This window comes from Echeneis naucrates, chromosome 2 (assembly GCF_900963305.1).
Source record: "Echeneis naucrates chromosome 2, fEcheNa1.1, whole genome shotgun sequence".
NCBI classification, from domain to species: Eukaryota; Metazoa; Chordata; class Actinopteri; order Carangiformes; family Echeneidae; genus Echeneis; species Echeneis naucrates.
This window is the reverse complement of record NC_042512.1, coordinates 11,715,976-11,739,425: the sequence shown is the minus strand read 5'-3', so window position 1 is coordinate 11,739,425 and position 23,450 is coordinate 11,715,976. Positions and strand designations below refer to the sequence as shown.

At 40.9% G+C, this 23,450-nt stretch overlaps 1 long non-coding RNA gene across 3 annotated transcripts; it reads left to right on the top strand.

Annotated features, from left to right (window-relative positions):
• Positions 1–55: 55 nt before the first annotated feature.
• Positions 56–23,234, top strand: LOC115054094 (uncharacterized). Of its 3 annotated transcripts, XR_003841585.1 has the most exons (4): positions 56–94; positions 319–354; positions 519–558; positions 23,145–23,234. It is a non-coding gene; the product is annotated as an uncharacterized LOC115054094 (long non-coding RNA). The 3 variants fall into 3 exon arrangements; XR_003841584.1 differs by lacking the exon at positions 56–94 and having other exon boundaries at positions 193–354; XR_003841587.1 differs by lacking the exons at positions 56–94; positions 23,145–23,234 and adding an exon at positions 2,270–2,397 and having other exon boundaries at positions 193–354.
• Positions 23,235–23,450: the final 216 nt, after the last annotated feature.

Below are 23,450 nucleotides of genomic sequence, written 5' to 3'. Positions count from 1 at the left end.
TTTCTTTTTCTAATGTTATATGTTCTTCTTTCCCTCCTTTTTTTTTCTTTTTCAGGGGAGCAGAAGTGATGTAACTCGTCTTGCCTGAAATTAGGTAAGAAGTCAATAGGTGAATGTTTTTGTTGCCTCAGATTTATGAAGCATTAGCAATTATGTATTTTCTGTATTTCTTGTGCTGGCCAATCAGGACGGAGGACTTCCTGGTTCTGTCATTGGGGGGTGCTGCACTAGTGTAGTATGTTTAGTGTTCAGGTTCTGTTGTTTCTCTGCTCCTTTTTCTGACATCATGTGTTCTTCTCTCTCTTTTTCTTTTTGGAGTGGCAGAACTGATGACTCATCTTTCCTGAAAACAAGGTAAGAATTCAGTTGTATGTTTTAGTTGCTTCAGATGTAGTGGGATTTATTTATTTTTAAATTTATTTTTAAGTGTCTCTTTTCCTTGCATGTTAAGTGTTTGTTGTGGTTTCTCTGCTTTTTTTTCCCTAATGTCACGTTTTCTTATTTATTTTATATATCAGAGTAGAAGAAGGGATGTCACAGGAGCGACCTCAGAATAAGGTAACAAACCAATTGTATGTTGTGTGTTTAGGTTCTGTTGTTTTTGTGCTCTTTTCTAACATCATGTGTCTCTCCTTTTCTGTGTGTGTGTTTTCAGGATTCTGGGGGTCCTTGTGTATCTTGGGAGGTTTGTCAGGGCATCACACTGGCACAGGTGTCTGGACCTTTGGTGGTGATACTCAGGGATCAGCTCGGGTGCCTCTTGTCGCTCTTTGTCACTGCAGGGACATCTCTGCTACCCGCTGGGGGTCTTCCTGTCCTGAGGCAGGTCGGGCGGGCGCCCCCAACCTGCTGCAGGTCACAGGGGGGCTTCTGTTGTGGAGTAGGGAGGTCTCTGTGGCTGGCGGGGAGAGGTGGGGAGTACCTGGGCTGGCTCTCAGGTGTTGGTGTGGTGTCCTGTGCTGGCCAATCAGGATGGAGGACTTCCTCGTTCTGTCCTTGTTCTGTCATTGGGGGTGCTGGGTGGGGTGAACTGCAAAAGTGTGGTTGTGTGTGTGGATCAGTCTGCATTCATGTGTATCTAAAATATGTTAAATAAGTGTTTATTTACAGTGTGCACCTGTAGACACCCTGATACAAACATACACATGATAAAGTGTTTGTGTAGGTGCATTGGGTAAATAGTGTTTTTGTGCAGTGGCGTCGATCAGCACGTGGCAACAAGAGCTCAGGTATACTCAGGGCTGGAGTTTAGGGGGGATGGCATTCCTGCTGAAAATAAAGATTGTCAAAATCCTCCCCCTTCTGAAACGGCCATCCCCCCCTTCCCAGGCTCTGTGTTATTTTATCAAGCAATCTTCTTAGAAATTACGTCTTGGGTGTTGCTGCCAGGGTTCGTCGTCTTTTAGGTGAAAATAAGTGTGAAGTTCTCGATCTTCTGACAGTGTTTGGTCAGTAAGATGTTACATTTCTTGTCAACATTTCTTTATTTCAATATGACGCTAGGCGACTGTCGTTATTTTAACCAAATCTACCATTCTTCTTGATTTATTTTTCTATTGTTTTCCTCTCCCCTGTAATTTTTATCAATTAATTTTTATGTTTTTTTTTTTTTTTATTAAACAACTTGAGTACTATGTCTACCATAACAGTGAATACTGGGTCAAATTCTTAATATTAATGTGAATAACTTCAAAGTATGCTAAGAGTATTGATATCCTTGGGGCAGAAACAATCATGAGGGTCCATCTGTAAATTTATTTGTATTGAATGGAATATAATTTCTCTGCTCCTTTTTCTGATGTCATGTTCTGTCTCTCTGTGGTTTGTTGTTGGAGTGGCAGAAGTGATGAAACTTGTGCTGCCTGAAAATAAGGTAAGCATTTAAATGTTTATATATTTAGTGTGTAGGTTCTGTTCTTTTCTTTTTTTTTTCTTTTCACTCCTTTTTCTGACTTTTTTTTTTTTTTTTTTTTTTTTTTGGTCCTGTCTATGGGGTGTTTTCCTGTATACAGTATTTAGTGTTAAGTTTAGCTTGTTGTCTAAAGTGTCTTGTCTGTTATCGCTTGGCTATTGTGGTGTTTTGTCGTTCTGGTCTTTCTTTGTTCCTTTTTTTTTTTTTTTTTAATACATAGTCATATGTTCTTCACACCCCCCCGGGAGCAGAAGTAATGGAACTCGTCTTGACTGAAACTGAGGTAAGAAGTCAATTGCTGTGTATTTTTCTTGCCTCAGATTTGTTAAGATTAGTAATGGTGCCCCTTGTTGGCAGGATTCTGGGGGTCCTTGTGTGTCCTGGGAGGTTTGTCAGGGCATCACACTGGCACAGGTGTCTGGACCTTTGGTGGTGATACTCAGGGATCAGCTCGGGTGCCTCTTGTCGCTCTTCGTCACTGCAGGGACGTTTCTGCTACCCGCTGGGGGTCTTCCTGTCCTGAGGCAGGTTGGGCGGGCGCCCCCAACCTGCTGCAGGTCACAGGGGGGCTTCTGTTGTGGAGTAGGGAGGTCTCTGTGGCTGGCGGGGAGAGGTGGGGAGTACCTGGGCTGGCTCTCAGGTGTTGCTGCTGGGGGTCTGGGTACCGGTGTTGGTGTGGTGTCTTGTGCTGGCCAATCAGGACGGAGGACTTCCTGGTTCTGTTCTTGTTCTGTCACTGGGGGGGCTGGGTGGGGAGGCTGCACTAATGTAGTATGTTTAGTTGTTGCTCTGCTCCTTTTGCTGATGTCACATGTTCTTCTATCTATTTTTGTTGTTTATTTCTGGAGTGACAGAAGTGATGTCATACGTGGTGCCTGAAAACAAGGTAGGAAGGTAATTGTTTTGTGTGTTTATTACAAATTCTGAATCAACCCAAAAAAAAAAAAAAACTAATTATCAATTGTGTTTTTTAACTTAGAAGTGTCATTTTGTATGTTTAGTATTTAGGTTCTGTTCTTTTTCTGATGTCACATGTTCTTCTCTCTCTCTTTTTGTTGTTTGTTTATGGAGTGACAGAAATGATTTCATTTGTGCAGCCTGAAAACAAGGTGGGAAGTAAATTGTTGTAATTTTTTTTTTTTTTTTTTTTGGTGCTTCAGATGTAGTATTAATTAGCAATTGTGTGTAATGTATTCAGTGCTATTTATTTATATATTTATTTACATAGATAGATAGAGATGTATGTTATCACATTGGGTGCCCTTTGTTGGCAGGATTCTGGGGGTCCTTGTGTGTCCTGGGAGGTTTGTCAGGGCATCACACTGGCACAGGTGTCTGGACCTTGGTGGTGATACTCAGGGATCAGCTTGGGTGCCTCTTGTCGCTCTTTGTCACTGCAGGGACGTCTCTGCTACCCGCTGGGGTCTTCCTGTCCTGAGGCAGGTTGGGCGGGCGCCCCCAACCTGCTGCAGGTCACAGGGGGGCTTCTGTTGTGGAGTAGGGAGGTCTCTGTGGCTGGCGGGGAGAGGTGGGGAGTACCTGGGCTGGCTCTCAGGTGTTGCTGCTGGGGGTCTGGGTACCGGTGTTGGTGTGGTGTCTTGTGCTGGCCAATCAGGAGGGAGGACTTCCTGGTTCTGTTCTTGTTCTGTCATTGGGGGTGCTGGGTGGGGTGAACTGCAAAAGTGAGGTTGTGTGTTTGTGTGTGGATCAGTCTGCATTCATGTGTATCTAAAATATCTGTTAAATAAGTGTTTATTTACAGTGTGCACCTGTAGACACCCTGATACAAACATACACATGATAAAGTGTTTGTGTAGGTGCATTGGGTAAATAGTGTTTTTGTGCAGTGGTAGCGATCAGCACGTGGCAACAAGAGCTCAGGTATACTCAGGGCTGGAGTTTAGGGGGGATGGCATTTCTGCTGAAAATAAAGATTGTCAAAATCCTCCCCCTTCTGAAACGGCCATCCCCCCCTTCCCAGGCTCTGTGTTATTTTATCAAGCAATCTTCTTAGAAATGACGTCTTGGGTGTTGCTGCCAGGGTTCGTCGTCTTTTAGGTGAAAATAAGTGTGAAGTTCTCGATCTTCTGACAAAGTTTGGTCAGTAAGATGTTACATTTCTTGTCAACATTTCTTTATTTCAAGATGATGCTAGGCGACTGTCGTTATTTTAACCAAATCTACCATTCTTCTTGATTTTTTTTTTTTTTTTTTTTTTTATGAAACAACTGGAGTACTATGTCTACCATAATAGTGAATACTGGGTCAAATTCTTAATATTAATGTGAATAACTTCAAAGTATGCCAAGAGTATTGAAATCCTTAGGGCAGAAATAATTATGAGGGTTCATCAGTAAATATATTTGAATTGAATAGAACAGAATTTCTCTGTTCCTTTTTCTGATGTCATGTTCTGTCTCTGTCTCTCTGTGGTTTGTTCTTGGAGTGGCAGAAGTGATGTAACTGGTGCTGCTTGAACACAAGGTAAGAAGTCAATCGCTGTATGTGTTTAAGTTATGTTGTTTCTCTGTTCTTGTTTCTAATGTCATATGTTCTTCTCCCCCCCCCCCCCAAAACCTTTTTTTTTTTTTTTTTCCTTTTCCCCCCCCCCAGGGGAGCAGAAGTGAAGTAACTTGTCTTGCCGGAAAATGAGGTAAGAAGTTCAGAGGTGAATGTTTTTGTTGACTCAGATTTATTAAGAATTAGCAATTATGTGTTTTCTGTGTTTATTATTTAATTTTTTCTGAAGTATGTGTGTGTGTGTTTGCACAGTGGTCCACATTTGGTGCCCCTTGTTGGCAGGATTCTGGGGGTCCTTGTGTGTCCTGGGAGGTTTGTCAGGGCATCACACTGGCACACGTGCACTTACAGGGACACAGCAATCTTGTTTGAAATGACGTCTTGGGTGTTACTGCCAGAGGTCGTGTTCTTCTTGGTTAAAATAATTGTTAAAAGTTCTCTGTCTGACAGTGTTTGGTCAGTAAGATATTGCATTTCTTGTCAACATTTCTCTAATTGCATATGAGGCCAGGCGACTGTCCTTAATTTAATCAAATCTACAATTCTTCCAGCTTTTTATTACTAAACAATTCGTACTGTCTATAACATCAGTGAATACTGGGTCAAATTTTTTATATTAATATGAATAATTTCAAAGTATGCCAAGAGTATTGATATAACAATCATGCGGGTCCATCTGTAAATGTATTTGAAGTGAATAGAATAGCATTTCTTTGCACCTATATCTGACGTCATATGTTCTCTCTTTCTCTCTCTGTCGTTTCTTGTTGGAGCGGATGAAGTGATGTAACTCGTGTTGACTGAATATAAGGTAATATATAACATTTACATTCTTTAGTGTGTAGGTTCTGTTGTATCTCTGCTCCTTTTTCTGACGTCATGTTCTCCTCTCTCTCTCTTTTTGTTGTTTGTTTATGGAGTGACAGAAGCGATTTCATTTGTGCAGCCTGAAAACAAGGTGGGAAGTGAATTGTTGTAAATTAATATTATTATTATTATGGTTTTTTTTTTTTTTTTTTTTTTTGTTGTTGCTTCAGATGTAGAATGAATGAGCAAATGTGTGTTTTTTTGTTTTTTTTTTTACTTGCATACTGAGTTTTTAGGTGAAGTATTGTAGTGTCTCTGCTCTCTTTTTCTAATGTCATGCTCTCTTTCTTTTATTTTTCATATTTCAGGGTAGAGGAAGGGACATAACAGGAGCTGGTTATGTCCTATATATAAGGTAAGAAATCAACTGCGAGTTTAGGTTCTGTTGTTTCTGTGCTCTCTCTTCTAACATCACCTGTCCCTCCTTTTCTGTGTGAGTTTTTAGGGGAGCAGAAGTGATGTCATATGTGCTGCCTGAAAACAAGGTGGGAAGTGAATTGTTTTATTGTTTTTTGTTGTTGTTTTTTTTTGTTCTTGCATGCTTAGTTTTTAGGTTTGGTATTGTGTTGTAGTTTCTCTGCTCTCTCTTCTAACATCACCTGTCCCTCCTTTTCTGTGTGTTTTCAGGGTAGCAGAAGTGATGGAACTGGTGCTGCTTGAACACAAGGTCAGAGGTCAATAGTTGTATGTATTTTGTGTTTAAGTTCTGTTGTTTCTCTGTTTCTTTTTCTAATGTTATATGTTCTTCTTTCCCTCTTTTTTCTTCCCCCCCCCCCAGGGGAGAAGAGATGTGGTGGTCCACATTGGGTTCCCCTTGTTGGCAGGATTCTGGGGGTCCTTGTGTGTCTTGGGAGGTTTGTCAGAGCATCACACTGGCACAGGTGTCTGGACCTTTGGTGGTGATACTCAGGGATCAGCTCGGGTGCCTCTTGTCGCTCTTCGTCACTGCGGGGACGTCTCTGCTACCCGCTGGGGGTCTTCCTGTCCTGAGGCAGGTTGGGCGGGCGCCCCCAACCTGCTGCAGGTCACAGGGGGGCTTCTGTTGTGGAGTAGGGAGGTCTCTGTGGCTGGCGGGGAGAGGTGGGGAGTACCTGGGCTGGCTCTCAGGTGTTGCTGCTGGGGGTCTGGGTACCGGTGTTGGTGTGGTGTCTTGTGCTGAACAATCTGGACGGAGGACTTCCTGGTTCTGTTCTTGTTCTGTCACTAGTGGGTGCTGGTGGTGGGAACTGCACTAGCGTAGTATCTTTAGTTGTTGCTCTGCTCCTTTTGCTGACGTCACATGTTCTTCTTTCTCTTTTTGTTGTTTGTTTATGGAGTGGCAGAAGCGATGTCATATGTGGTGCCTGAAAACAAGGTAGGAAGTTAATTGTTGTAAGTTTTTGTTGCTTTACATGTAGTATGAATGAGCAGTTGTGTGTTTTTATGACTTTTAAGGGTCCCTTTGTTATTTATTTTTTATTTTTTCGCCTGGCAACAAGAGCGCAGGTGTATACTCAGGACTGGAGTTGAGGGGGGATGGCATTCCCTCTGAAAATAAAGATTGTCAAAATCCTCCCCCCTCTGAAACGGCCATCCCCCCTTCCCAGGCTCTGTGTTATTTTATCAATGAATGTGGACATCATGATGTCAACTTTGTGTTTTTGTGCATATTGAGTCAAATGATGTGGGTGAGGGGCACGAGCACTTACAGTGACACAGAGATCCTGTTTGAAATAAAACCATGTTCTCTCTCTCTCTCTCTCTCTCTCTCTCTCTCTCTCTCTCTCTCTCTCTCTCTCTCTCTCTCTCTCTCTCTCTCTCTCTGCGGGTTGTTGTTGGAGTGGCAGAAGTGATGTAACTCGTGTTGCCAGAAAATAAGATAGGAAGCTAATTGTGTATTTTTTGTAGCTTCAGATTTGGGATTAAATTGCAATTGTGTATTTTGTTGATTTACTTAAAGGTGTCTTTTTTTTCTTGCGTGTTAAGTGTTTATATGTTGTGGTTTCTCTGCTCTTTTTTTCTGACATCATGTCATCTTCTTTCTTTTGTATTTATTTATTTTCACAGTATCAGAAGGGATTTAACTGGTGCTGCCTCAGAATAAGGTAAGAAGTTAATTGTAAGTTTTTTGTTGATTCAGATGTAGTATTAATTAGGAATTCTGTGGGTGTTTTTTTTTTTGTTTTTTTTTTTTTGAATGTTTAGTATTTTATTAGGTTCTGTTTTCTCAGCTCCTTTTCCTGACATTATGTCGTCTTCTCTCTTTTTTTTTTTTTTTCTGTTTTTTTTTTAAGAATGGCAGAAGCGGTATCACTTGTGCTGCGTGGGGAAAAAAAGGTAAGAAGTCAATTGTGTGTTTTTGTTGCCTCAGATTTATTAAGAATTAGCAGTTGTGTGTTTTCAGTATTTATTTTTTTCTGAATTTGAAATGTCCTTTGTTCTTACCTGTTAAGCTCATGGGTGTGTGTTCCCACAGCGGTCCACATTTGGTGCCCCTTGTTGGCAGGATGGGGGCAGGATTTTGGGGGTCCTTGTGTATCTTGTTGTTTGTTTATGGAGTGGCAGAAGCGATGTCATACGTGGTGCCTGAAAACAAGGTAGGAAGTTAATAGTTTAATGTTTTAGTTGCTTCAGATGTAATATGAATGAGCAAATGTGTGTTGTTATGACTTTTAAGGGTCCCCTATTTCTTATTTTTTTAAGGTTCAAATAATTGTTAAAAGTTCTCTATCCTCTGACAATGTTTGGTCAGTAAGTTGTAACATTTCTTGTCAACATTTCTCTACTTGAATATGATGCTAGGCAACTGTCCTTATTGTAACCAAATCTACCATTCTTCCTGACTTTTATTTTTATTCATTAATTTTTTTTACCACTTCAGTACTGTGTATACCATAACATCAGTGCATGCTGGGTCAAATTGTCAATATTCATATGAATAACTTCCAAGTATGACAAGAATAACGGCATAAGAATAAAGGCAGAAATAATCTCGAGGGTCCATCTTATTCAATTTTTATTTTTTTCTGAATTAGGTAGGTGTGTGTGTGTGTGTGTGTGTTTGCACAGTGGTCCACATTGGGTGCCCCTTGTTGGCAGGATTCTGGGGGTCCTTGTGTGTCCTGGGAGGTTTGTCAGGGCATCATCCTGGCACAGGTGTCTGGGCCTTTGGTGGTGATACTCAGGGATCAGCTCGGGTGCCTCTTGTCGCTCTTCGTCACTGCAGGGACGTCTCTGCTACCCGCTGGGGGTCTTCCTGTCCTGAGGCAGGTTGGGCGGGCGCCCCCAACCTGCTGCAGGTCACAGGGGGGCTTCTGTTGTGGAGTAGGGAGGTCTCTGTGGCTGGCGGGGAGAGGTGGGTAGTACCTGGGCTGGCTCTCAGGTGTTGCTGCTGGGGGTCTGGGTACCGGTGTTGGTGTGGTGTCTTGTGCTGAACAATCAGGACGGAGGACTTCCTGGTTCTGTTCTTGTTCTGTCACTAGTGGGGGCTGGTGGTGGGAACTGCAATAGCGTAGTATCTTTAGTTGTTGCTCTGCTCCTTTTGCTGACGTCACATGTTCTTCTTTCTCTTTTTGTTGTTTGTTTATGGAGTGGCAGAAGCGATGTCATATGTGGTGCCTGAAAACAAGGTAGGAAGTTAATTGTTGTAAGTTTTTGTTGCTTTACATGTAGTATGAATGAGCAGTTGTGTGATTTTATGACTTTTAAGGGTCCCTTTGTTATTTATTTTTTATTTTTTTGCCTGGCAACAAGAGCGCAGGTGTATACTCAGGACTGGAGTTGAGGGGGGATGGCATTCCCTCTGAAAATAAAGATTGTCAAAATCCTCCCCCTTCTGAAACGGCCATCCCCCCTTCCCAGGCTCTGTGTTATTTTATCAATGAATGTGGACATCATGATGTCAACTTTGTGTTTTTGTGCATATTGAGTCAAATGATGTGGGTGAGGGGCACGTGCACTTAGTGACACAGCAATCTTCTTAGAAAGGACGTCTTGGGTGTTACTGCCAGAGGTCGTCTTCTTCTTGGTTAAAATAATTGTTAAAAGTTCTCTGTCTGACAGTGTTTGGTCAGTAAGATGTGACATTTCTTGTCAACATTTCTCTAATTGCATGTGAGGCCAGGCGACTGTCCTTAATTGAATCAAATCTACAATTCTTCCAGCTTTTTATTACTCAACAATTAGTTCTGTCTACACTGGGTCAAAATCTTAATATTAGTATGAATAACTTCAAAGTATGCCAAGAGTATTGATATCCTAAAGGCAGAAACAATCATGAGGGTCCATCTGTAAATGTATTTGAAGTGAATAGAATAGCATTTCTTTGCACCTTTTTCTGACGTCATATGTTCTCTCTTTCTCTCTCTGTCGTTTCTTGTTGGAGTGGATGAAGTGATGTAACTCGTGTTGCCTGAAAATGAGGTAATATATAACATTTACATTCTTTAGTGTGTAGGTTCTGTTTTATCTCTGCTCCTTTTTCTGACGTCATGTTCTCATCTCTCTCTCTTTTTGTTGTTTGTTTATGGAGTGACAGAAGCGATTTCATTTGTGCAGCCTGAACACAAGGTGGGAAGTGAATTGTTGTAAATTAATATTATTATTATTATGTTTTTTTTTTTTTGTTGCTTCAGATGTAGAATGAATGAGCAAATGTGTGTTTTTTAGTTTTTGTTTTTTTTGTTTTTTTTTACTTGCATGCTTAGTTTTTCGGTGAAGTATTGTAGTGTCTCTGCTCTCTTTCTTTTATTTTTCATATTTCAGGGTAGAGGAAGGGACATAACAGGAGCTGGTTATGTCCTATATATAAGGTAAGAAATCAATTGCGAGTTTAGGTTCTGTTGTTTCTGTGCTCTCTCCTCTAACATCACCTGTCCCTCCTTTTCTGTGTGTTTTCAGGGTAGCAGAAGTGATGGAACTGGTGCTGCTTGAACACAAGGTCAGAGGTCAATAGTTGTATGTATTTTGTGTTTAAGTTCTGTTCTTTGTCTGTTCCTTCTTCTAATGTTATATGTTCTTCTTTCCCTCTTTTTTCTCCCCCCCCCCCCCAGGGGAGAAGAGATGTAACTCATCTTGCCTGAAGAAGTCAATAGGTGAATGTTTTTGTTGCCTCAGACTTATTAAGAATTAGCGATTAGGTGTTTTCTGTAGTCATTATTTAATTTTTTCGGAATTAGGTAGGGGTGTGTGTGGACCCCCACAGTGGTCCACATTTGGTGCCCCTTGTTGGCAGGATTCTGGGGGGCCTTGTGTATCTTGGGAGGTTTGTCAGGGCATCACACTGGCACTGGCGTCTGGACCTTTGGTGGTGATACTCAGGGATCAGCTCGGGTGCCTCTTGTCGCTCTTTGTCACTGCAGGGAATCTCTGCTACCCGCTGGGGGTCTTCCTGTCCTGAGGCAGGTTGGGCGGGCGCCCCCAACCTGCTGCAGGTCACAGGGGGGCTTCTGTTGTGGAGTAGGGAGGTCTCTGTGGCTGGCGGGGAGAGGTGGGGAGTACCTGGGCTGGCTCTCAGGTGTTGCTGCTGGGGGTCTGGGTACCGGTGTTGGTGTGGTGTCTTGTGCTGGCCAATCAGGACGGAGGACTTCCTGGTTCTGTTCTTGTTCTGTCATTGGGGGGTGCTGGGTGGGGGGGCTGCACTAGTGTAGTATGTTTAGTGTTCAGGTTCTGTTGTTTCGCTGCTCCTTTTTCTGACACCATGTGTTCTCTCTTTGTTTTTGTTGTTTGCTGTTGGAGTGGCAGAAGTGATGACTCATCTTTCCTGAGAACAAGGTAAGAAGTCAGTTGTTGTCTTTGTAGTTGCTTCAGATGTGGTGGAATTTTTTTTTTATAACTAAAAAAAAAAGGTCTGTCTTTTTTCTTTGCATACTAAGTGTTTCTATGTTGTAGTTTCTCTGCTCTTTCTATAACGTCATGTGTTTTTTCTCTTTTTATATTTCAGAGTAGAAGAAGGGACATGGCAGGAGCTGCCTGAGAATAAGGTAAGAAATCAATTGTATGTGGAGTTTTTGGGTTCTGTTGTTTCTGTGCTCTCTTTTCTAACATCAGGTGTTCTGTTTGTCTTGTTGTTGTGTTATCCTGTCTATGGAGTCTTTTCTTTGATGTAGTCTTTAGACAACAAGGTAAAATTAACAACAATAAGGTCTCCTTGATGTTATTCCTTTTTGATTGTAATGTTTTGTCAATTTTTTTTTTCTTCTGGACTTTCAATAGCTGTGTATATTTAATGTTTAGGTTATGTTCTATCTTTGATCTTTTTGTGATATTGTGTGATTTTTTTCTTTCTTGTTTTTATTTTCAGGGCAGCAGAAGTGATGTCAATCATGCTGCCTGAAAACACAGTAAGAACTTAATACTTCTTAATAAATCTGAGGGCACAAAAATATACAACTATTAATTGTGTGTTGTTATGACTTTTAAGGGTCCTTTTTTTTATGATTATTGCCAGGCAATCAGAGCTCAGGTATACTCAGGACTGGAGTTGAGGGGGGAAGGCATTCCCTCTGAAAATAAAGATTGTCAAAATCCTCCCCCTTCTCAAACGGCCATCCCCCCTTCCCAGGCTCTGTGTTATTTTATCAATGAATGTGGACATCATGATGTCAACGTTGTGTTTTTGTGCATATTGAGTCAAATGATGTGGGTGAGGGGCACGTGCACTTAGAGTGACACAGCAATCTTCTTTGAAATGACGTCTTGGGTGTTACTGCCAGAGGTCGTCTTCATTTGGTTAAAATAATTTAAGTTAAAGTTAAAATAAAAGTTCTCTGTCCTCTGACAGTCTTTGTCAGTAAGATGTTACATTCAATTACAGAAATGTTGACAAGAACTTTGAGTCCTGGTGATTGTCATTATTTGAGCAAATCTACCATTCTTCCTGATGTTAATGTAGGTTTTTGTTTTTTGTTTTGTTTTCTTTTTAAACAACTTGAGTTCCTTCTATACCGTAACACTCATGTTATGGTACTCAATATGAACATGAGTAATTTAAGTGTATGCCAAGAGTATTGATATCCTAAGGGCAGAAATCATTATGAGGGTCCATCTGTAAATTAATTTTGAATTGAATAGAACAGAATTTCTCTGTTCCTTTTTCTGTTGTCATGTTCTGTCTCTCTGTCTCTCTGTGGTTTGTTGTTGGAGCGGCAGAAGTGATGTAACTGGTGCTGCTTGAACACAAGGTAAGAAGTCAATAGTTGTATGTGTTTAAGTTCTGTTGTTCCTCTGTTCTTGTTTCTAATGTCATATGTTCTTCTTTCCATCCCCCCCCCCCATTCAGGGGAGCAGAAGTGATGTAAGTTGTGTTGCTGGAAAACGAGGTAAGAAGTCAATGTAGAATAAAGAAAAGGCATAATTGCTAATTCTTCATAAATCTGATGCAACAAAAACATGCACCTATTTAGTTTTTTCTGATTAGACATGGGCTGGTGAGGGGCACGTGCACTTACAGGGACACACCAATCTTGTTTGAAATGAGGCCCTGGGTGTTGCGGCCATATTTACTTATGTATTTTTAAGGTTCAAATAATTGTTAAAAGTTCTCTGTCCTCTGACAGTGTTTGGTCAGTAAGATGTTACATTACCTGTAAACATTTCTCTAATTGAATATGACGCTAGGCAACTGTCCTTATATTAACCAAATCTACCATTCTTCCTATTTTTATTCATTATTTTTTTTTTTTTACCACTTGAGTACTGTGTATACCATAACATCATTGCATGCTGGGTCAAATTGTCAATATTCATATGAATAACTTCCAAGGATGCCAAGAGTATTGATATTCTTAGGGCAGAACTAATCTTGACGGTCCATCTGTAAAATGTATTTGAAGTGAATAGAATAGCATTTCTTTGCACCTTTTTCTGACGTCACATGTTCTCTCTTTCTCTCTCTGTTGTTTCTTGTTTGAGCGGATGAAGTGATGTAACTCATGTTGCCTGACAATAAGGTGATATATAACATTTACATTCTTTAGTGTGTAGGTTCTGTTGTTCCTCTGCTACTTTTTCTGACGTCATGTTCTCCTCTCTCTCTCTTTTTGTTGTTTGTTTATGGAGTGACAGAAGCGATTTCATTTGTGCAGCCTGAAAACAAGGTGGGAAGTGAAGTGTTTTATTGTTTTGTTTTTTTTGTTGTTGCTTCAGATGCAGTATTAATCGGCAATTGGTTTTGTTTTGTTTTTTTTACTTGCATGCTTAGTTTTTAGGTGAAGTATTGTAGTTTCTCTGCTCTCTTTTTCTAATGTCATGCTGTCTTTCTTTTATTTTTCATATGTCAGGGTAGAGGAAGGGACAAAACAGGAGCTGCCTGAGAATAAGGTAAGAAATCAATTGCGAGTTTAGGTTCTGTTGTTTCTGTGCTCTCTCTCTCTCTTCTAACATCACCTTTCCCTCCATTTCTGTGTGTTTTCAGAGTAGCAGAAGTGATGGAACTGGTGCTGCTTGACCACAAGGTCAGAGGTCAATAATTGTATGTATTTTGTGTTAAAGTTCTGTTGTATCTCTGCTCCTTTTTCTGACGTCATGTTCTCCTCTCTCTCTCTTTTTGTTGTTTGTTTATGGAGTGACAGAAGCGATTTCATTTGTGCAGCCTGAAAACAAGGTGGGAAGTAAGTTGTTGTAAAATAATTATTTTTTTTGTTGTTGTTGTTGTTTCAGATGTAGTATTAATTAGCAATTGTGTTTTTTGTTTGTTTTTTTTTTTTACTTGCATGCTTAGTTTTTAGGTAAAGTATTGTAGTTTCTCTGCTCTCTTTTTCTAATGTCATGCTCTCTCTCTCTCTCCCTCTCTCTCTTTCTTATTTTTCATATTTCAGAGTTGAAGAAGGAACATAACAGGAGCTGCCTGAGAATACGGTAAGGAATCAATAGTTGTATGTATTTTGTGTTTAAGTTCTGTTGTTTCTCTGTTCCTTTTTGTAACGTCATATGTTCATCTTTCCCTCCTTTGATTTATTTATTTATTTTTTTTGAAAAGGAGCAGAAGTGATGTAACTTGTGTTGCCTGAAAATGAGGTAAGAAGTCAATAGGTGAATGTTTTTGTTGCCTCAGATTTATTAAGATTATGTGTATCATATTGTATTATCTGTATTCAATATTTAGTTTTTTCTGAATTAGGGTGTGTGTGTGTGTGTGTGTGTGTGTGTGTGTGTACACTTTGGTCCACATTGGGTGCCCCTTGTTGGCAGGATTCTGGGGGTCCTTATGTGTCCTGGGAGGTTTGTCAGGGCGTCACACTGGCACAGTGACACAGCGATCCTGTTTGAAATGACGTTGTGGGTGTTGTTGTGAGGGGTCGTCTTCTCTGTGGTTAATCCAAGTGTTTGGAAAGAGAACTTTTATGACAGTGTTTGGTCAGTAAGATGTAACATCACCTGTAAACATTTCTCTATTTGAATATGACGCTCGGCAACTGTGCTTATTGTAACCACATCTACCATTCTTCCTGAATTTTATTCTTTCACAATTTTTTTTTTTTTTTTTTTTATAAACAACTTGAGTACTGTGTATTCCATAACATCAGTGAATACTGGGTCAAATTCTTAATATTAATATGAATAACTTCAATGTATGCCAAGAGTATTGATATCCTGAGGACAGAAATAATTATGAGGGTTTATCAGTAAATATCTTTGAATAGAATAGAACAGAATTTCTCTGTTCCTTTTTCTGATGTCATGTTCTGTCTCTCTGTCTCTCTGTGGTTTGTTGTTGGAGCGGCAGAAGTGATGTACCTGGTGCTGCTTGAACACAAGGTAAGAAGTCAATAGTTGTATGTGTTTAAGTTCTGTAGTTCCTCTGTTCTTGTTTCTAATGTCATATGTTCTTCTTTCCCTCCTTTGCTTTTTGTCCCCCCCCCCAGGGGAGCAGACGCGAAGTAACTTGTCTTGCCGGAAAATGAGGTAAGAAGTTCAGAGGTGAATGTTGACTCAGATTTATTAAGAATTAGCAATTATGTGTTTTCTTTGTTTATTATTTAATTTTTTCTGAATTTGGTGTGTGTGTGTGTGTGTGTGTGTGTGTGTGTGTGTACACAGTGGTCCACATTGGGTGCCCCTTGTTGGCAGGATTCTGGGGGTCCTTGTGTATCTTGGGAGGTTTGTCAGGGCATCACACTGGCACAGGTGTCTGGACCTTTGGTGGTGATACTCAGGGATCAGCTCGGGTGCCTCTTGTCGCTCTTCGTCACTGCGGGGACGTCTCTGCTACCCGCTGGGGGTCTTCCTGTCCTGAGGCAGGTTGGGCGGGCGCCCCCAACCTGCTGCAGGTCACAGGGGGGCTTCTGTTGTGGAGTAGGGAGGTCTCTGTGGCTGGCGGGGAGAGGTGGGGAGTACCTGGGCTGGCTCTCAGGTGTTGCTGCTGGGGGTCTGGGTCCCGGTGTTGGTGTGGTGTCTTGTGCTGGCCAATCAGGACGGAGGACTTCCTGGTTCTGTTCTAGTTGTGTCATTGCGGGGGGCTGGGTGGGGGGGCTGCACTAGTGTAGTATGTTTAGTTGTTCTACTGTTCCTCTTTCTGATGTCACATGCTCTTCTATCTGTTTTTGTTGTTTGTTTCTGGAGTGGCAGAAGCGATGTCATACGTGGTGCCTGAAAACAAGGTAGGAAGTTAATAGTTATGTGTTTTTTATTGCATCAGAATTTGTATTAATTATCAATTGTGTTTTTTAACTTGGAAGTGTCTTTTTTTTTTCCCCCTGAGTGTTTAGTATTTAGGTTTTCTTCTTTTTCTGACATCATGTGTTTTCTCTTATTTTTTGGTGTTTGTATTTTCAGAATAGCAGAAGTAGTGTCTCTTGTACTGCCTGAAAACAAGGTAAGAATTCAATGTTTTAGTGTTTCGGTTCTGTGGTGTGTCTGCTGCTTTTACTACCTTTGTGTGTTCTTCTCTTTCTCTGTTTTTCGTTTGTTTGTTTTCAGAGCAACAGAATGCTGTAAATCATGCTGCCTGAAAACAAGGTGAGACGTTAATTGTTGTAAGTTTTTGTTGCTTTACATGTAATATGAATGAGCAATTGTGTGTTTTATGACTTTTAAGGGTCCTTTTTTTTTATGATTATTGCCTTCCAATAGCAGCTCAGGTATACTCAGGACTGGAGTTGAGGGAGGATGGCATTCCCTCTGAAATAAAGATTGTCAAAATCCTTCCCCTTCTGAAACGACCATCCCCCCTTCCCAGGCTTTGTGTTATTTTATCAATGAATGTGGACATCATGATGTCAACGTTGTGTTTTTGTGCATATTGAGTCAAATGATGTGGGTGAGGGGCACGTGCACAGTCATATGTTCTTCTTTCCCTCTTTCCCCCCAGGGGAGAAGAGGAGATGTAACTCGTCTTTCCTGAAAATGAGGTAAGAAGTCAATAGGTGAATGTTTTTGTTGCCTCAGATTCATTAAGAATTAGCGATTAGGTGTTTTCTGTAGTCATTATTTAATTTTTTCGGAATTAGGTAGGGGTGTGTGTGGACCCCCACAGTGGTCCACATTCAGTACCCCTTGTTAGCAGGATGGGGGCAGGATTCTGGGGGTCCTTGTGTGTCTTGGGAGGTTTGTCAGGGCATCACACTGGCACAGGTGTCTGGACCTTTGGTGGTGATACTCAGGGATCAGCTCGGGTGCTTCTTGTCGCTCTTCGTCACTGCAGGGACGTCTCTGCTACCCGCTGGGGGTCTTCCTGTCCTGAGGCAGGTTGGGTGGGCGCCTCCAACCTGCTGCAGGTCACAGGGGGGCTTCTGTTGTGGAGTAGGGAGGTCTCTGTGGCTGGCGGGGAGAGGTGGGGAGTACCTGGGCTGGCTCTCAGGTGTTGCTGCTGGGGGTCTGGGTACCGGTGTTGGTGTGGTGTCCTGTGCTGACCAATCAGGACGGAGGACTTCCTGGTTCTGTTCTTGTTCTGTTACTTGGGGGGCTGCACTAGTGTAGTATGTTTAGTTGTTGCTCTGCTCCTTTTATTGACGACACATGTTCTTCTTTCTTTTTGTTGTTTGTTTATGGAGTGGCAGAAGCAATTTCATGTATGCAGCCTGAAAGCAAGGAGGGAAGTAAATTGTTTGTTTTGATTGTTGCTTCAGCTTTAATATTAATTAACTAGTATCTTATTTTTAATTTGGACATGTCCATTTTTCTTGTATGTTTAGTATTTAGGTCCTTTCTTTTTCTAACATCACGTTTGCTTTTATTTTTTATTTATTTATTTTTTTGGTGTTTATATTTTCAGAATAGCAGAAGTAGTGTCTCTTGTCCTGCCTGAAAACAAGGTAAAAATTCAATCTTTTAGTGTTTCCGTTCTGTGGCGTCTCTGCTGCTTTTACTAACTTTGTGTGTTCTTCTTTCTCTGTTTTTTGTTGGTTTGTTTTCAGAGCAGCAGAATGCTGTAACTCATGCTGCCTGAAAACAAGGTAAGAAGTTAATTATTGTATGTTTTTTGTTGCTTCAGATGTAGTATGAATGAGCAATTGTGTGTTGTTTTGACTTTTAGGGTACTTTTTAATTTTTTAATTTTTTTTTTTTTTTTTTTTTTAAATTGCCAGGCAACAAGAGCTCAGGTATACTCAGGACTGGAGTTAAGGGGGGATGGCATTCCCTCTGAAATAAAGATTGTCAAAATCGTCCCCCTTCTCAAACGGCCATCCCCCCTTCCCAGGCTCTGTGTTATTTTATCAATGAATGTGGACATCATGATGGCAACTTTGTGTTTTTGTGCATATTGAGTCAAATGATGTGGGTGAGGGGCACGTGCACTTACAGTGACACAGCGATCCTGTTTGAAACGACGTCTTGGGTGTTGTTGCGAGGGGTCGTCTTCTCTGTGGTTAACCCAAGTGTTTGGAAAGAGAACTTTTATGACAGTGTTTGGTCAGTAAGTTGTAACATTACCTGTAAACATTTCTCTATTTGAATATGCTGCTAGGCACTGTGCTTATTGTAACCAAATCTACCATTCTTTCTGATTTTTATTCTTTCACTATTTTTTTTTTTTTTTTTTTTTTTTTAACAATTTGAGTACTGTGTATACCATAACATCAGTGAATACTGGGTCAAATTCTTAATATTAATATGAATAACTTCAATGTATGCCAAGAGTATTGATATCCTTAGGACAGAAATAATTATGAGGGTTTATCAGTAAATATTTTTGAATAGAATAGAACAGAATTTCTCTGTTCCTTTTTCTGATGTCATGTTCTGTCTCTCTGTCTCTCTGTGGTTTGTTGTTGGAGCGGCAGAAGTGATGTAACTGGTGCTGCTTGAACACAAGGTAAGAAGTCAATAGTTGTATGTGTTTAAGTTCTGTTGTTCCTCTGTTCTTGTTTCTAATGTCATATGTTCTTCTTTCCATCCCCCCCCCCCATTCAGGGGGAGCAGAAGTGATGTAACTTGTGTTGCCGGAAAACAAGGTAAGAAGTCAATGTAGAATAAAGAAAAGGCATAATTGCTAATTCTTCATAAATCTGATGCAACAAAAACATGCACCTATTTAGTTTTTTCTGATTAGACATGGGCTGGTGAGGGGCACGTGCACTTACAGGGACACACCAATCTTGTTTGAAATGAGGCTCTGGGTGTTGCGGCCATATTTATTTATAATTTTTTTTTTTTTTTTTTAAGGTTCAAATAATTGTTCAAAGTTCTCTGTCCTCTGACAGTGTTTGGTCAGTAAGATGTGACATTACCTGTAAACATTTCTCTAATTGAATATGACGCTAGGCAACTGTCCTTATATTAACCAGATCTACCATTCTTCCTGACTTTTATTTTTCATCATTAATTTTTTTTTTACCACTTGAGTACTGTGTATACCATAACATCAGTGCATGCTGGGTCAAATTGTCAATATTCATATGAATAACTTCCAAGTATGCCAAGAGTATTGATATTCTTAGGGCAGAAGTCATCTTGACGGTCCATCTGTAAAATGTATTTGAAGTGAATAGAATAGCATTTCTTTGCACCTTTTTCTGATGTCATATGTTCTCTCTTTCTCTCTCTGTTGTTTCTTGTTGGAGCGGATGAAGTGATGTAACTCATGTTGCCTGACAATAAGGTGATATATAACATTTACATTCTTTAGTGTGTAGGTTCTGTTGTTCCTCTGCTACTTTTTCTGACGTCATGTTCTCCTCTCTCTCTCTTTTTGTTGTTTGTTTATGGAGTGACAGAAGGGATTTCATTTGTGCAGCCTGAAAACAAGGTGGGAAGTGAATTGTTTTTATTTGGAATTTTTTTGTTGTTGTTGTTGTTTCAGATGTAGTATTAATTAGCAATTGGGTTTTTTTTTTACTTGCATACTTAGTTTTTAGGTAAAGTATTGTAGTTTCTCTGCTCTCTTTTTCTGATGTCATGCTCTCTCTCTCGCTCTCTCTTTTATATTTTTCATATTTTTGAGATGAAGAAGGGACATAACAGGAGCTGCCTGAGAATAAGGTAAGGAATCAATAGTTGTATGTATTTTGTGTTGAAGTTCTGTTGTTTCTCTGTTCCTTTTTCTAATGTGATATGTTCTGCTTTCCCTCCTTTTTTTTTCTTTTTCAAGGGAGCAGAATTGATGTAACTTGTGTTGCCTGAAAATGAGGTAAGAAATCAATAGGTGAATGTTTTTGTTGCCTCAGATTCATTAAGAATTAGCGATGAGGGGTTTTCTGTCGTCATTATTTAATTTTTTCGGAATTAGGTAGGGGTGTGTGTGGACCCCCACAGTGGTCCACATTTGGTGCCCCTTGTTGGCAGGATTTTGGGGGCCCTTGTGTGTCTTGGGAGGTTTGTCAGGGCATCACACTGGCACAGGCGTCTGGACCTTTGGTGGTGATACTCAGGGATCAGCTCGGGTGCCTCTTGTCGCTCTTCGTCACTGCAGGGACGTCTCTGCTACCTGCTGGGGGTCTTCCTGTCCTGAGGCAGGTTGGGCGGGCGCCCCCAACCTGCTGCAGGTCACAGGGGGGCTTCTGTTGTGGAGTAGGGAGGTCTCTGTGGCTGGCGGGGAGAGGTGGGGAGTACCTGGGCTGGCTCTCAGGTGTTGGTGTGGTGTCCTGTGCTGGCCAAACAGGATGGAGGACTTCCTGGTTCTGTTCTTGTTATGTCATTGGGGGGTGCTGGGTGGGGGGGCTTCACTAGTGTAGTATGTTTAGTGTTCAGGTTATGTGGTTTCTCTGCTCCTTTTTCTGACACCATGTGTTCTCTCTTTCTTTTTGTTGTTTGTTGTTGGAGTGGCAGAAGTGATGACTCATCTTTCCTGAGAACAAGGTAGGAAGTTGTTTGTTTACTTTTTAGTTCCTTCAGATGTGGTGGAATTTTTGTTTTTTTTTTTAAGGAAAAAAAAGAAAATAGGTCTCTTTTTGTTCCTTGCATATTAAGTGTTTCTATGTTGTAGTTTCTCTGCTCTTTCTATAACGTCATGGGGAGGTTTGTCAGGGCATCACACTGGCACAGGCGTCTGGACCTTTGGTGGTGATGCTCAGGGATCAGCTCGGGTGCCTCTTGTCGCTCTTCGTCACTGCAGGGACATCTCTGCTACCTGCTGGGGGTCTTCCTGTCCTGAGGCAGGTTGGGCGGGCGCCCCCAACCTGCTGCAGGTCACAGGGGGGCTTCTGTTGTGGAGTAGGGAGGTCTCTGTGGCTGGCGGGGAGAGGTGGGGAGTACCTGGGCTGGCTCTCAGGTGTTGCTGCTGGGGGTCTGGGTACCGGTGTTGGTGTGGTGTCCTGTGCTGGCCAATCAGGACGGAGGACTTCCTGGTTCTGTTCTTGTTTTGTCATTGGGGGGCTGCACAAGTGTAGTATGTTTCGTGTTCAGGTTATGTGGTTTCTCTGCTCCTTTTTCTGACACCATGTGTTCTCTCTTTGTTTTTGTTGTTTGCTGTTGGAGTGGTGGTGAAGTGATGACTCATCTTTCCTGAAAACAAGGTAAGAAGTCAGTTGTAGTCTTTTTAGTTGCTTCAGATGTGGTGGAATTAATTTTTTTTATGAGTAAACAAAAAAAGGTCTCTTTTTGTTCCTTGCATATTAAGTGTTTCTATGTTGTAGTTTCTCTGCTCTTTCTATAACGTCATGTGTTTTTTCTCTTTTTAACTTTTTATATTTCAGAGTAGAAGAAGGGACGTGGCAGGAGCTGCCTGAGAATAAGGTAAGAAATCAATTGTATGTGGAGTTTTTAGGTTCTGGTTTTTCTGTGCTCTCTTTTCTAACATCACGTGTTCTGTTTGTCTTGTTGTTGTTGTGTTATCCTGTCTATGGAGTCTTTTCTTCGATGTAGTCAACAAGGTAAACAAAACAACAAGAAGGTATCCTTTATGTTATTCCTTTTTGATTGTATTGTTTTGTCCTTTTTTTTTTTTTTCCTTCTGGACTTTCAAGTGCTGTGTATTTGTAGTGTTTAGGTTATGTTCTATCTTTGATCTTTTTGTGATATTGTGTGATTTTTCTTTATTGTTTTTATTTTCAGGGCAGCAGAAGTGATGTCAATCATGCTGCCTGAAAACACAGTAAGAACTTAATACGTATTAATAAATCTGAGGGCACAAAAATATACAACTATTAATTGTGTGTTGTTATGACTTTTAAGGGTCCTTTTTTTTTATGATTATTGCCAGGCAATCAGAGCTCAGGTATACTCAGGACTGGAGTTGAGGGGGGATGGCATTCCCTCTGAAAATAAAGATTGTCAAAATCCTCCCCCTTCTGAAACGGCCATCCCCCCTTCCCAGGCTCTGTGTTATTTTATCAATGAATGTGGACATCATGATGTCAACGTTGTGTTTTTGTGCATATTGAGTCAAATGATGTGGGTGAGGGGCACGTGCACTTAGAGTGACACAGCAATCTTCTTTGAAACGACGTCTTGGGTGTTACTGCAAGAGGTCGTCTTCTTCTTGGTTAAAATAATTCTTAAAAGTTCTCTGTCCTCTGACAGTGTTTGGTCAGTAAGATGTTACAGTTCTTGTCAACATTTCTCTAATTGCATATGAGGCCAGGCGACTGTCCTTAATTTAATCAAATCTACAATTATTCCAGCTTTTTATTTCTCAACAGTTCGTACTGTCTATAACATCAGTGAATACTGGGTCAAATTCTTAATTTTAATATGAATAACTTCAAAGTCTGCCAAGAGTTTTGATATCCTAAAGGCAGAAACAGTCATGAGGGTCCATCTGTAAATGTATTTGAAAGTAATAGAATAGCATTTCCTTGCTGCTTTCTGACGTTGTGTGTTTCTCTCTTTCTTTTCGTTCTTTGTTTATTGGAGTGGCAGAAGTGATGACTCATCTTTCCTGAGAACAAGGTAAGAAGTCAATTGTTGTATGTTTTAGTTTCTTCAGATGTGGTGGAATTTTTTTTTGTGTTTTTTTTTTTTTTATATTTATTTTACTTGTAAATGTTTCTTTTTTCTTGCATGTTAAGTGTTTCTATATTGTAGTTTCTCAGCTTTTTTTTTTTTTCTCTAATGTCACCTGTTCTCTACCTTTATTTGACTTCTTATTTCAGAGTAGAAGAAGGAAGAAGGAACATGAGCTGCCTGAGAATAAAGTAAGAAGTCAATAGCTGAATGTGTTTAAGTTCTGTTCTTTCTCTGTTCCTTTTTCTAACGTCATATGTTCTTCTTTGCCTCCTTTGATTTATTTATTTATTTTTTTCTTTAAAGGGAACAGAAGTGATGTAACTTGTGTTGCCTGAAAATGAGGTAAGAAGCTAAAAGGTGATTGCTTGTTTGTTTTTTTTTTTTTTTTTTTTTTTTTTGCTGACTCAGATTTATTAAGAACTAGCAATTACGTGTATCATATTGTATCATCTGTCTTCAATTTTTATTTTTTTCTGAGTTAGGTGTGTGTGTGTGTGTGTGTGTACATACACAGTGGTCTACATTGGGTGCCCCTTGTTGGCAGGATTTTGGGGGTCCTTGTGTATCTTGGGAGGTTTGTCAGGGCATCACACTGGCACAGGTGTCTGGACCTTTGGTGGTGATACTCAGGGATCAGCTTGGGTGCCTCTTGTCGCTCTTCATCACTGCAGGGACGTCTCTGCTACCCGCTGGGGGTCTTCCTGGCCTGAGGCAGGTTGGGCGGGCGCCCCCAACCTGCTGCAGGTCACAGGGGGGCTTCTGTTGTGGAGTAGGGAGGTCTCTGTGGCTGGCGGGGAGAGGTGGGGAGTACCTGGGCTGGCTCTCAGGTGTTGCTGCTGGGGGTCTGGGT